Source organism: Canis aureus, chromosome 23 (assembly GCF_053574225.1).
Source record: "Canis aureus isolate CA01 chromosome 23, VMU_Caureus_v.1.0, whole genome shotgun sequence".
Taxonomy (NCBI): domain Eukaryota; kingdom Metazoa; phylum Chordata; class Mammalia; order Carnivora; family Canidae; genus Canis; species Canis aureus.
In genome coordinates this window covers 8,499,461-8,513,543 of record NC_135633.1, presented here as the reverse complement: position 1 = coordinate 8,513,543, position 14,083 = coordinate 8,499,461, and the positions used below count along the sequence as shown (strand labels likewise).

General features: G+C 37.2%; 1 pseudogene; it reads left to right on the top strand.

Annotated features, from left to right (window-relative positions):
• Nucleotides 1-3,084: 3,084 nt before the first annotated feature.
• Nucleotides 3,085-3,178, top strand: LOC144295619 (U6 spliceosomal RNA; annotated as a pseudogene).
• Nucleotides 3,179-14,083: the final 10,905 nt, after the last annotated feature.

Sequence of the window (14,083 nt, the reverse complement as noted above, 5' to 3'; positions counted from 1 at the left end):
ATCTTTCCTCCTTTCCCCTTTATTCCCTTTCACTATTTTTTATATTCCCCAAATGAATGGGTCTCACCATTTATTCAAGTTTTTATTTATGTTCTTCAGTAAAGTTTTATAGTTATTTAATTTTTTAATTTTGTTTTGATTTCCATATAGTTAACATAGAGTGTTATATTAGTCTCAGGTGTAGAATTTAGTGATTCATCATTTACATACAACATCTGGTGCTCATCACAAATGCCCTCCTTAATCCTCATCACCTATTTAACCCATCCCTGTGCCATCCTCCCCTTAGTAACCATCAGTTTGTTCTCTATAGTTAGGAGTTTGCTCCTTTCTGCTCATTTGTTGTTTCTTAAATTACACAAATGAGTAAAATCACATGGTATTTGATCTTTCTCTGACTGAGTTATTTCACTTAGCATTGTACTCTCTAGTTCCATTCATGTCATTGCATATGACTTGAGTTTATTCTTTTTTATGGCTGAGTAATATTCCGTGGTGTGTGTGTGTGTGTGTGTGTGTGTGTGTGTGTGTGTAACTACATCTTCTTTATCCATTAATCTATCGATGGACACTTGGGCTTTTCCATAATTTGGCTATGCTGCAATAAACGTAGAAGTGCGTGTATGCCTCTGAATTAATGCTTTTGTATTTTTTGGATAAATACCCCATAGCACAATTACTAGATCATAGGATAGTTCTGTGCTTAACTTTTTGAGGAATCTCCATACTGTTTTCCCCAGTGGCTGCACCAGTTTGCATTCCCACCAGCAGTGCAAGAGGGTTCCTTTTTCTCCACATCCTCACCAACATGTGTTTCTTGTGTTGTTGATTTTAGCCATTCTGACAGGTTTGAAGTGATATGATGAGTGATGTTGAGCCACTTTCCATGTGTCTGTTGGCCATCCAGATGTCTTTGGAAAAATGTCTGTTCGTTTAGGTGTTGTTTTGTATAAACTCTTTATATATTGTGTATACTAATCCTTTATTGAATATATCATTTGCAGGAAGCCTGGGTGGTTCAGTGGTTGAGCGTCTGCCTTTGGCTCAAGTCATGATCCCAGGTACTGAGATTGAGTCCCACATTAGGCTCCCTGTGGGGAGCCTGCTTCTCTCTCTGCCTGTGTCTGTGTCTCTCTCTGTGTGTCTCTCATGAATAAATAAGTAAAATCTTTTTAAAAGAAAGAGTATGTCATTTGCAAATATCGTCTCCCATTCCATAATTGCCTTTTAGTTTTTTTCAATGTTTTTTTAATTTTTATTTGTTTATGATAGTCAGAGAGAAAGAGAGAGAGAGAGAGGCAGAGACATAGGCAGAGGGAGAAGCAGGCTCCATGCACCGGGAGCCCGACGTGAGATTTGATCCCAGGTCTCCAGGATCGCGCCCTGGGCCAAAGGCAGACGCTAAACCGCTGCGCCACTCAGGGATCCCTGCCTTTTAGTTTTGTTGGTCATTTCCTTCATTGTACAGAAGCTTTTTATTTTGATATGGTCCCAATAGTTTATTTTTGTTTTTCTTTCCCTTGCCTAAGGATACATATCTAGAAAAATGTTGCTAGACATACCTAGAAAATTATAGTTAGTTTAAATAGGTTCTGAAATAAAATAAAATAAAAATAAAATCTTTTTTAAAAGCCACATAAGATAAAATGTACAATTTTAAGCATTTTAAATGTATAGTACAGCAGTATATTTACGCTTGTTTCATAACAATATATGCATATTGTTGTGCAAGAAGATTTATAGTATTTTCTCACTTTGCAAAGCTAAAACTCTACATCCATTGAGTAACAATTCCATTTCCCCCTTCCCAGCTACTTGCTTGTAATTTCTCTTTTTTAAAGATTTTTTTTATTTATTCATGAGAGACACAGAGAGAAAGGCAGAGACACAGGCAGAGGGAGAAGCAGCTTCCCTGCAGGGGCTCAATGTGGGACTCGATTCTGGGACCCCGGGATCATGCCCTGAGCTGAAGGCAGATATTCAACTGCTGAGCCACCCAGGTGTCCCAGTAATTTCTCTTTTTATTGGTTTGACTACTTTAGATGCTTCGTTAAATGGGAGAACACAGTTTTTATCTTTTCATAACCAGCTTATTTCACTTAGCATAATGTTCTCAATGTTCATCTGTGCTGTCACATGTAACAGGATTTTCTCAACTTTATTTTCTTGAGTTTTCCATATGGCTAATTATATAATCTATAAATAATTATAACTTTCTCTTCTGATTTTTTATTTTATTTCTTCTTCTGGTATTTTATTATTTAGAAGACTCTTGGCTGAGCATTTCAGATAATTCCTCATAATGTTATGTTTTATTAGCATAGTAAGTTACATTATTGCTTTTTTTTGTTATTGAGATTTTTAAAAATCAGGAATGTATGTTAACAGATTATGTTGAAGCATTTTTGAAATTTAAAAATAAACCCTATTTAGGTATGTTACATCATTTTTTGAAAATATTCTCAAATAAGGGCACCTGGGTGTCTCAGTCAGTTAAGCATCCAACTTGATTTCAGCTCAGGTTGTGATCTCAGGGTTGTGATATCAAGCCTGGTGTCAGGCTCCATACTGGGTATGGAGGCTGCTTAAGATTCTCTCTCTCCGTCTTCCTCTGTCCTCTACCATTCCCTCTTTAAAAAAAAAAAAATACTTTTTTTCTACAATGTCATTTTAACAGTTACAAAGGATGCAATTGTACAATTGTGTGTACATTCAAACATTTTAATTTTAATTTTTAAAAGATTTTATTTATTTATTCATGAGAGACACACAGAGAGAGGCAAAGACACGGACAGAGGGAGAAGCAGGCTCCCTATAGGGAGCCTGATGCAGGACTTGATCCCAGGATCCCGGGATCACACCCTGAGCTGGAGGCAGATGCTCAACCACTGAGCTACCCAGGCATCCCACATTCTTTTTAAAATTCACCCTTTTTAGATGAATTGTGTGATATGTGCAATCACATAACCACCAACCACTCAAGATATAAAATAGTCCAATTATTCCCAAAGTGTTACCTTCTGCTAGGCCCTGGCAACTCTGACCCTGTTGCTTATAGTTTTACCTTTTAAAAAATACCATGTAATGCTTGTTTTGATAGCACATATATTAAAATTGGAATGATACAGGAAAGATTAGCTTGGATGACACAGAAATTTGCAAAGCATTTCCTATTTTTTTTAAAGTTATGTAAATATTAAAGGGGACTTTCTGAGTGGAAAGGAAAGACCAAAAGTGGCAGAGACAGGAAAGAGATAGAGAAAAATCTACAGAAACAATGATGAAACAAGTAATAGAATGTCATATACATGGACCTATACAGCATGTAGCCCTTTGTGTCTGATTTCTTTGACTCAGCATGTTGCTTTTGAGATTCATCAGGTTGTTACATGTATCAGTAATTCATTTATTCTCATTGCTGAGTAGTATTTTTCATTGTTGAGTGGTTGGATTTAACAAACTTTGTTATCTATTCACCAGTTGATAAACATATGGGTTATTTCTAACTTTTAATGACTATGAATGAAGTTGGCAGCAACAGTCACTTATAGGTTTTATATGAATGAATGGTTTCCTTCCGTTTGGGTAATAGCTAGGAATGGAATTGCTGGGTCATGTGATACGCACATTTTTAACTGTATATGAGCTGTCCAGTTGCTTTCCAAAGTGACTGCACTGTTGCATGTATTCACCAGCAATGTTATGAGAGTTCCATTTGCTCCATATCCTCACTTGCACTTCCTATTGTCAGCATTGTTTTCTTTTAGCCATTCCAATAAGTAGCATCTCTTTGTTGTTTTAATTTGCATTTCCTTGGTAACTGATGATGTTAATATGTTTACATGTGCTTATTAGTCATCCAAATCTCTTCTTTGCCGATGTGAATGTTCAAATTTTTTGCTAATTATTGTTTTTTCTTATTATTGAGTTTTAAAGAGTTCTTTAGACATTCTGAATGTAAGTCCTTTATCAATTTTTTTGCAAATATTTTCTCTCTGTGCCTTGATTTTTAAAATTTTTCTTAGTAATGTCTTTTAGAGAATAGAACCTTAAATTTTTTTAAGCCTATTCAACCAATTTCTTCTGTTGTGATTCATGGTTTTTGCATCTTAAATTTAAGAAATATTTGCTTAATACAGAATCATAAAGATATTTTCCCATGTTTATTCTAGGAATTTTGTAGTCTTAGGCTTTACATTTGGGTCTATGACCATTTTGGGTTAAATTTTGTTTATATGGTGAATAAAAATTGAGATTTTATTTAATTTTAATTTTATTGGCATATAAAAGCTCCATTTTTCCAGTACCATTTACTTAAAGTACTGCACTTTGTCCACTGAATTATCTGGATAGATTTATCAAAAATCAGTTGACTATATCTGTGGCAAATATGTAGATCCTCTATTCTGTTTTGTTGTTGTTTTGTTTTTTAAAGATTTCATTTATTTATTCATGAGAGACATGGGGGGGGGCGGGGAGAGACACAGGCAGAGGGAGAAGCAGGCTCCATGCAGGAAGTCTGATGTGGGACTCAATCCTCAGACCTGGGACCACACCCTGAGCCAAAGGCAGCCACTCAACCACTGAGCCATCCAGGCGTCCCCTCTATTCTGTTTTATTGATCTGTATGTCTATATTTGCTTGGCTATCTCACTGTCTTTATTACTGTAGCATTATAATAAGTTTTTTAAAGTATAATTGACATACAGTGTTACATTAGTTTTCAGATTTAAGAAGTTCATATGTTATATTCATCTTAAATGTAGCTACCATCTGTCCCATCACACCCTATTAGAATATCATTGACTGTATTCCTTCTACTGTGCCTTGTATTCCTGTGACTTATTTATTCCCTTACACGAAGGCCATATCTTCCTCATCCTTCCCCTATTTTGCCCACTCTCCCACTTCTCTTTACCTCTGGTGACCATCAGATTGTTCTCTGTATTTATAGGTCTGATTCTGCCTTTTTTTGTTTCTTTATTCGTTTGTTTAATTGTTTTTAGATCCCACTTATGAATGGAATCATTTGGTTTTTGTCTTTCTCAGTCTTATTTCACTTAGCATAATACTCTTTAGGTCCATCCATGGTGTTTCAAATGGCTCGGTCTCATCCTCTTTATGGTTGCATAATATTCCATTGCCATTGTTTATATATACCATGCTTTCCTTTTCCATTTGTCTGTTGATGGACACTTAGGTTGCTTCCATATCTTGGCTATTGTAAATAATGCTGCAATAAATATAGGAGTGGGGCAGCCTGGGTGGCTTAGCAGTTTAGCCCCACCTTCAGCCCAGGGCCTAATCCTGGAGACCTGGGATCGAGTCCCACGTCAGGCTCCCTGCAGGGAGCCTGCTTCTCCCTCTGTCTGTGTCTCTGCCTCTCTCTCTCTCTATCTCTGTGTCTCTCATGAATAAATAAAATCTTTTAAATAAATAAATAGGTGCATTTATCTTTTCAAATTAGTGTTTTCATTTTCTTTGTGTAAATATCCAATAGTGGAATTATGGTCTATGGTCTATTATATCTATGGTCATATGATATTTCTATTCTTAATATTTAAAAATACTCTTTTTTACAGTGGCTATACCAATTTACATTCCTACAAACCGTGCATGAGGGTTCCTTAAAATCAGTTGATATTCTACTTTTTCAAAGTTGTTTTGGCTATTTTAGGTATAAGGTTTTCTATATTAATTAGAATAAGCTTTTAATTTATAATTTGGCTATTTTAGGTATAAGGTTTTCTATATTAATTAGAATAAGCTTTTAATTTATAATTTAGTATCCTAAAATAAAAAGGATAAAAATATCCTACTGTGATTTTTATTGAGATTGAATTAAATATATAGATCGATTTGAGGGGAGTTAACATCTTCCCAATATTGAGTCTTATAATCCATGAATATGGTATATCTACTTATGTAGGTATTTAATTTCTCTCAACAGTGTTTTATAGTTTTCAGCACATAAATCTTGTACATATTTGGTTAGATTTATTTTTTTCATGTTTTTTGATGCTATTACAAATGGCATTAAAAATCTAATTTCTGATTGTTCCCTGCATTTTATATATTGATTTTTGCATATTGACTTGCATATTGCAATATTGCTAAACTCGCATTACTTCTAATACCATTAAAAATAGATTATGTGGATTTTCTACTTTTCTACTTAGATGATCATGTTGTCTGCAAATAAAGAGTTGTATTTCTTCCTTTCCATTGTTTTATTTCTTTTTTTGCATCTTTGCACTGATTACAATCTCCAGTATAAAGTCAAATAAGAGTAGTAAGAACAAATATCCTTGCTTCCTTGATTTTAGTGAGAAGAACATTCCATTTCTTACCACAAAATATGTTAGCTATAGGTTTTCATGGATAACTTTTATAAGATTAAGGAAGTGCTTTTCTATTCCTAGTTTGCTGAAAATGTTATCGTATCATTAACGGTTGTTGGATTTTGTCAAATACTTTTTTTTTTTTTTGCATCTATTGATATGAGTACAGAGCATTTAGTTTTTAATTTGCTGACATGATTGGTTAACTTTCAGATATTGAATCACTTTGCATTTTGGGGATAAACTCTATTTGATCATGATGTATAATCTTTTATATATTGATGGATTCAATTTGACAAAATTTTGTTAAGGATTTCTGTATTAGTATGAGATTCTTTTCCTATAATGTCTTTTTCTGGGTTTGCTTTCAGGATAATGCTGGCCTCATAACATGACTCAGGAAATGTTTTCTCCTCTTCTGTTTTATGTAAGTGTTTGCATGAAATTGGTACATTTCTTCCTTAAATATTTGGTAGAATTTGCCAGTGAACCCATGAAGGCCTGAAGTCTTGTTTATGGCAAAGTTTGGATAACAAATTCAGTAGCTTTAATCAATAAAAGATGGGTGCCTGGCTGGATCAGTCAGTAGAGCATGTGACTCTTGATCTCAAGGTTGTGAGTTCAAGCCCCATCTGAGTCATGATGTCTACTTAAGAAAAATAGATAAATAATTAATTAAAAATTTTTAAATGGCACTTACTAAATAGATAACTAAGTGCCTTCCATAATTAAGACATTGTAGAGCTGTGGGAGACACCAAGAATATAATGTAAGGTTTGCTATAAGCTGGATAGTTTTGTGCCTGAATTTTCAGAAAGTAATAAAGGACAATTAAGACTATTTCTTCTTGAGTAATTTATATCTTTCAAGGATTTTTGTTTATTTCTTCTTCTAAGCTATCAATTCATTGGCATAAAAATGTTTATAATATTATCTTATTATCCTCTTAGTTTCTGTAGGGTCTATTTTGATGTTCTCTTTTACATTAATATTGGTAATTAATGTCTTCCTTCTTTGTTTTTTCTTGATCCACATGGCTAGAAAGTTTATCAATTTTATTGATCTTTTCAAAGGATAACTTTTAACTTTATTGATTTGTCTCTATTTTTTTAAATTTTATTGATTCCTGCCCTTTACTATGTCCTTCCCTTTGCTTGCTTTGGTTTTAATTTGACCTCTTCTTTTAAATTACATAAATGGAATCTTAGATTATTGATTAAAGAATTTACTTGGTTTCCAGTATAAACATTTAATGCTGTAGATTTTCCTCTTGGCAACATCGATATTTAGTTTTTAATGTGAAAAAATGGACTTGCTTCATGCTTAGGCTAAATTTATAGATTTCTAAATGCTTAGACAGTGTCTGCATTTCTTATCATGGATTGGTCATAAACATTTTGGTCAGCAGGTCACATTTGCATATCTCTGCTTTAGATGATGGGACCTGGGTTCTAACCCAGGTTTGCTCACCACAAGGATTCAGAGGTGAGGGCTGGAAGAAGAGTATAGTACCTGTGACCTGTGGGCCAGTCAACCAAAAAGAGAAAAGGACAGGCCTTGTGAAAACAGCAACTTTTAATGCTGGATACCACCCAACAGAGAGAAGTGGCTGCAAGGAATCAGACTCAAGCCCTCTTCCACCTTAGGGAGTAGTCATTAGAAAGAAGGGCTAACTGTTGTTCTAACATCCAGAAGAAAATAGAAATTCTGGTTCTACAAACTTAGATAAATAAAGAGAAAGAAAGACAATGTTTCTACTCTCTTTATCGCTTTCCCATTACCATCCATTTTCTTGATTCACTCATCTTAGACATAAACTACATTTGTTAGTTTCCTAACTAAACTCACAGAGCTTAAGTGCTATCCATGCATAAACTCAACCAGCTTGTCAGTGTTAACAAGAGAGAATGAAAGATTTCCTGACTCTTAACCTAATATATTCTTCCTGCAGTGGTAAGTTTAGATTCTCTTTCCCTTGCCTTTTAGCTTATAATCAAAGTGAAGGTGTGTGTGTATGTGTGTGTGTGTGAGTGTATGTGTGTACACGTGCACTTGTGTGCAAAGAGAGAGAAAGAGTGAGACATGGATTTTCATTATTTAAAGGTTAGGATTAATCAACGTCTGGTTAATAGAGATAAATGTCATATCAAAGATTTCTGTATTAAGAAGTAGGAATTTGAATATGACATATTGTCAACAGTGATATATGTTAAAGTCACTGAATTCTGGAGCTGGGATCTGTCTGACTCAAAATTCTGTGCTCTTTTCAGTTTGTCTCATTGCTTCTCACATGTGATTACAAGCCCAAGTCATAAAGGCACTTGGCTTTCATGTCCCAAAGGCATAATTTTCTTGCTGTTTTCTCAATTGCAAACACTTGCCCCCAGAGTACTGACCCTGGGACATAGGGCTCTAATTGCCCTTATTTTCACTTTACAAGAGGAACGAAGGTTTTCATGGAGTAGTGTTTGAAGTTGAAACTCATGTTGAAAGAGCAGTTGCTCCTCTTACTAAATTGTCCCAAGAGCAAGGAGTCAGTTTGCTCTCTCCTCCCGGCCAGCCTCCCACCCCCAACCCACACCCCTTTAACCAAAGCAAAGGAGTATGCATCTATCTGCATAGTCATTAAAATGCACCAAGTCTCAGAACTGGCTTTCTCTCCCCCCATTCTACTGCCTGACAAAGGACTTGTGACAAAAGACCTTCTTCCCGGTTTGTAAAACAGTTGTGTAAAACTCGGACTGTAAAGTCACAGTTGACTGCTTTAATGTGGAACAGCTGGGAGGGTGTAGACGCACTGGCAGGTTGAGACAGGGACTGGGAATGGTCCCCCATTCTGCGAAGGGTCGACTTAGTCACACCACCTGCTGCCCCTATTATTTCAAGAGCAAACCAGTCATGACAGCCTCAACAGACGGACACACGGCACCAGACGGTGCAAGGGAAGTTAAGAAAAGATAAATTAAGTGATCAATAAAGATAAGGGACCTGCTCAGCAGTAAATGGTGCTGACAGACCAGACAAAACATGAAGCAAACGGGCATTTGATAATGTGGGGGTGTGTGGAGCTTAGCGTCAACCTTCATAGTATTGACATTTCGGAGACCACTGGGACATTGGCATTGGATTTTCCTGACTGGGCTGACTTGAGTTGGAGATGGTTGCCTTTATCTTTCCATTGTACATGTGGAAGGGTTCAGGGTCCGTTTTAGAAGTGTACTAAGCCATATACATGGAGGAGGTCACAGCTGGCTTTGATCTAAGCCAAACTAGATAGTGCATGGGGTTGAAATTTGAAGTCAAATGTCCACAAAGATGCCTCTTCTTTGGACTTATTTGTTGAACATTCACCAATTTCTTCATTGCATCTACTCTTGAACAAGCATCTATTACGGATGCTAGGCATAGTGCTAGGCCACATTGGGTATGGGTGTATGATGGTTGTAATGATGATGATGGTGCCAAATTGCAGTCATTTCCCTGGAGAATGTTATAAACTAATGAGAGATACAGCTGTCCCACTCCCAACACCCCACCCCCAAACTAGTTTAGACATAATCTTTAAAGTATTATACTGGAGGGATGTACAGCATGCCAGAGAGTGACTCAGTCTGCTTGAAGGAATCAAGAACATGTTTACTGAGGAGGTTATGAAGGAGAAAGTTCAAGGAAAAACATTTCTGGCAGAAGAAATAGCACAGAAAACACAGAGATATGACAAATGAGGCCTTCCTTCTCAGATCTGGATCTGAGTTCTCAAAACCACAGGTTATTCAAGGGTAAGTGATTTAAATTGTATAGTTTTATTAACATAAACATGAGTATATAGTAAAGGAGAACAAAAATTCAAACTAATTTTTTGAGATAAAATCTAACGCTTCCAAGAAATTCTGGGCTTTTCTATAAGGTGTCTTCAGGATTTGTCCCCAGATATTCCTGGGGTTTGTGCTTATTCTTCTCTGCCATAAGTAGAAAAAGTTGAGACTTATGCATGAGATGTTCAGTTTGGTATAACTAGAATATGAGATGTCTGAAATGAGAGGTTAGGATGGTCAGGAGAAGAGAGCAGGAACAAGGCTGGTTGGAGGGGATGCTGCCATAGTGAGAAGGGTCTCCATGCCTCCTGTTTAGATGGAGTTTTACAATGTACAAAGTACTTTTACAAAAGTATTTCATCTGACCTTCATCATGACCCCATCAAAGACTTTGAAATGAGCATATCTGTGGAATTTGTTGTTTAATATTTGAATTTAAGAAAGGCTTTCTAGATTTTGTAAGAGGAATGAACTTGATGGAAAGATAAGAGAAGGAAACTAAAATTATCAAGGGCCTACAATGTGCCAAGCACTTTAACATTCATTATCTTATGTATGTTTGGCCACAGTTGACAGAAAACTCAAAATAAAATTAGCTTAAACAGGTAGATTATTTTTAATTAGTCATAAGGATATTTAGAGGTAGTCATGGGTGCCACACTGTCTCAGGATTTAGGCTCTTCTAGCTCTGTTCAATCACCCTCAGGGGCCAAGAAGTTGTTGAGTTCCAGCCATCACGCCTTTGTTCTAAGAAATAGGAAAAATTAAAGGGCCTGGAACACTTCTAATTAGATATCAATGGCCCAAATTCAGTCATGTGAACACAGCTGCAGAGGAAGCTGGGAAATGTAGTCTTCTAATCAGGCAGCAATACACTCAGATAAAAAGGAAGAGTATGGATCCTGGGGTTGGCAACTAGAAGTTTTGCCACACAATTATCATCTAGGTGAGAAAGCAATTCAGAGAAAGTAGATGATTTGTTCCAAATCACAAAACCTTAAAACTGCAGAGCCCAGGTCCAATTCTAGTTCTTACTGAATCTAAGTTAGTTGCTACTTCTACTGTAGTGCTCCACTTGGACATGGGGTGGTGGTGGGTAAGGAATGATAAACCTAAAGATGAAAAATAGGAGTACATTGAATAGCATAATGAAGGTATGAATTGATGATAAATTCTTATACCATATATTTGATAATAACAATGAAGTGCCATGTCTGAATCTTGGTCACCTATAAAACTTTATTCTGCATTAGCTCATTAATTCTCCCAAATTTGAGAGACAGTTAACATTAATTCTTATTTAAAGATGGGGAGACTAAGATTCAGAGAGACTAAATTATATGCCCATGTAGGATATTTTTGTCATGATAGCTCTTAATGTATCCCTAGAAAATGAATTTTGATTTATATAGGTTTTTATTTATCTACAGTTTTTCTGAAATATTGCTATAATTAATTCAGAGCTGAAAGGAATTACAATTTGAATTTACAATTTAATTTCTTTTCTAAATTTCTAAATTTCTAAATTTCTAAATTTACAATTTAATTTCTTTTCCCCTGGTAGTGGGGACACTAGAGCACAGGAATGCAACAATGGCAACCGCTGATTATAGTTATAGTGTGCTGGGTGCCATAGGGTAGGTGAGTCTCAAACCTTGTCCTCAATGCCTACCTCCACTCACTGTCTTCCATTTTTCTTCTTCTCCCTGCCCCCTCATCCTCCCTCTGCTGCTTCTTTCTCTTTCTTTCTCTCTTCTTTGTTTCCCCCTCTCTTTTTTCCAAACCTGGGCAACTTTTTCTTTCTCTTCTTTTGACTTCCTTTTCTTTTAACCCCACCAGAAGGTAGATGAGTCTGAGATTGGGAGGAGAGGAGAGTGCAAAGTCTCTCATTCTCACCCTCTGAAACTATGTGCTCCACCAGAGCTTTTCTAGAACTCAGAACAAGGGTGTGCCAGCAGGTAAGGCCAAACGGGCACTTTGATTTCCATCTGCTTTTGTTCCTTATGTGGTTAGCTCCCTCGGAAGGAAAGGAGATTGCAGGGCAGGATTGGTGATGCCTAGGTTCCTCATTCTGATATTATCAATTCTTCCTTTACCAATAAGAAGAGTTTACCATGTGCCAGGCACCATGCTCAGCACTTTATGTGCAGGACTTCGCACACGCCACACATCAGCCATCTACAGGTGCTCTTACTGCTGATGAGGAAATCAAGATTCACAGGGTGAAGGACTTGCCTGGTGCATGGCCACGCCACCAAGATCAAAATCCAGGTCTGTCTGACTCCAACCCTGCTCTTTCTGATGGCATGTGTTGGTCCCCTCCAATGTGCAAAGGAGCCCACGTGTGCCAGCCAGTCCTGGACTAGAAGCTATGGCAACCCTCAATTAAATGGACGATCCCCAGTTTTTCGAAAGCTGTTCTAGTTATGACTAACCTAGTCTTTGATTTGCTTTGCATCTGCGAGCTGATTACAGACCAAGCTGGCCATGGAACTGTTTCCCTTTATGAACTGGGCTCCATGACTAGTCCTGAAAAGGCTATGATCCATTAATGTTGTCATGGTCCAAGTCCCTGCTCTGCTGTGTCGGGTATACTAGGACCCAAGCTCGAGCTTGTAAATAAACCCTCGTGTGTTTGCATCAGTGTCGGCTCCTCGGTGGTTTCTCGGATTCACTATCTTGGGGACAACATTTGGGGGCTCGTCCGGGATCCGAGAAACCCCCAGGACCCCATCCGGAGGGTTTCACGCGTGGTGAGTGCACTCAACTTTTTCCACCTTTTGTGCGCACATTAATGTTGTCATATCTGCTCAGTAGGTGTACCATCTCCAAACATGATCTCAGCAAACAACTGCACGTGTTATGCCAGGGAGTGGAAGGCACCAGAGGCAGCCATCCTATGCTTCATTTGGTTGTTCTCCCTTCAACTAGCCAAATTTTTCTTAGCAATTTCTGGGCATCTTTTTCTTCCCCCACATGACAATTACTTATCTAAGTAAGTGAGACATTGGGATGTCGTGGAAGAGCTTATAATGGAGTGCCAGAAACACCAGTCCTCGTGCAGGCTCCTCTCTGTGCTAGCTGTGGACCTCTCTGAGGCTTAACTTCTCTGTACACCAGTGTCTTCAGCTACTTACTGGGGGTGACAAAATGTTGTTGAGCCCCAGGGAGTTAGTAATGCACAGCAGTGTCTTGTGAAATAACCAAGCAAATGTCATTTTTTGATAGTGATTTTCACTCTAGAATCTCAGCTTTTTAAGAAAAGAGATCATGTCTTATTCACCTTAGTTTACCCATCACACCAGAGAGAGTAACACTTAAATGACCAGATTCTTACCAGGATTAAATGAAAAACTTTCTGTAAAGCACCCAATATGGGAAATGAATATTAAATGGGAAATAAATAGTAAATCTCTCCCACTCAACTCCTTTGTTTTGTGTCCCCAGCTCTTAGCACATACTGAACATAAGCAAATATTGAGATAGGCTGTACAACATGCGGATTATTAACAACAACAATTATCATCAACAATATTTGTACAGACTCTGTATTAGGCAGTATTCTAAGCACTTTATATATATATACATATATATATATATATACATCCACTCACGTAATGCTTGTAACTACCCTTCTAGGAGAGTCCTATTATTATTATCCTCATTTTACAGAGGAGGAAACAGACAGGAAGAGATCAGTTACGTTTCCCAAGGCATCAGGCTAACACCTAGCAAAGCCAAGACGTAGACATAGACTCTCTGGCTCTAGGGTTAAGAGCACAGATCGCAGACCCTGTGTTTGATTGCAAATGGCCAACAATCCCTTACAGCTCTTCCCCTCAAGAGATAGAATCTATTCCCCCACCCCCACCCCCCATTGAGCCTGGACTGGCTTTGTGACTTGCTTTGATCAACAGAATACAGGGA